Consider the following 625-nt stretch of genomic DNA (forward strand, 5'->3'; position numbering starts at 1 on the left):
CATCTCTGTTGTTTGTTTAAATTGTTTGGGTTGCATTGCATTGTGAATTCTCTTGGCGGGAACTTTTTACATGTGTGGCGAAGCAGTATTACACAACACACACACACACACACACGCACACGCACACAAACAGAAATGCAAACGCAATGTATTATTTGTCAATTTCCTTCACATTAAGGTTTTCCTGCAAGGCTCAACATCTCAGCGTTGGATCTATTTTTGACTGTGCCCATCACCTGTGTGCTCGTGCAGCTTGCTACACTGTTTTGTATACATGGCTGATGAGCCGCAGCATCTTAATTGTGATGCGAGCATTAAAGACTGAGTAGAGCATGTCAGGATAAACAACAACACCCCCACCCATCTCTCTACTCTTCAATAAGCCTGCTTTTCTCTGAGGACCGGGCCTCTGGGGGCCCGAGTGAGAACCACATGAGTCTCCCTCCAACATGGCCGCCTCCTCTATGTCTCTTTCACGCTCTTAAAACAGACACACACACACACACATTCACACACACGCTAGACATGTGCCTCACCACAGCACTGTTCTCTTTCGCTCTTTGTTCGGTACCGCTTCATCCCGTCTTTCTTTCTCTACTCTTGTGCCCCTAAAATGGCCCTTCTC

The sequence above is a fragment of the Gasterosteus aculeatus genome, chromosome 13 (assembly GCF_964276395.1).
Source record: "Gasterosteus aculeatus chromosome 13, fGasAcu3.hap1.1, whole genome shotgun sequence".
Classification (NCBI taxonomy): Eukaryota; Metazoa; Chordata; class Actinopteri; order Perciformes; family Gasterosteidae; genus Gasterosteus; species Gasterosteus aculeatus.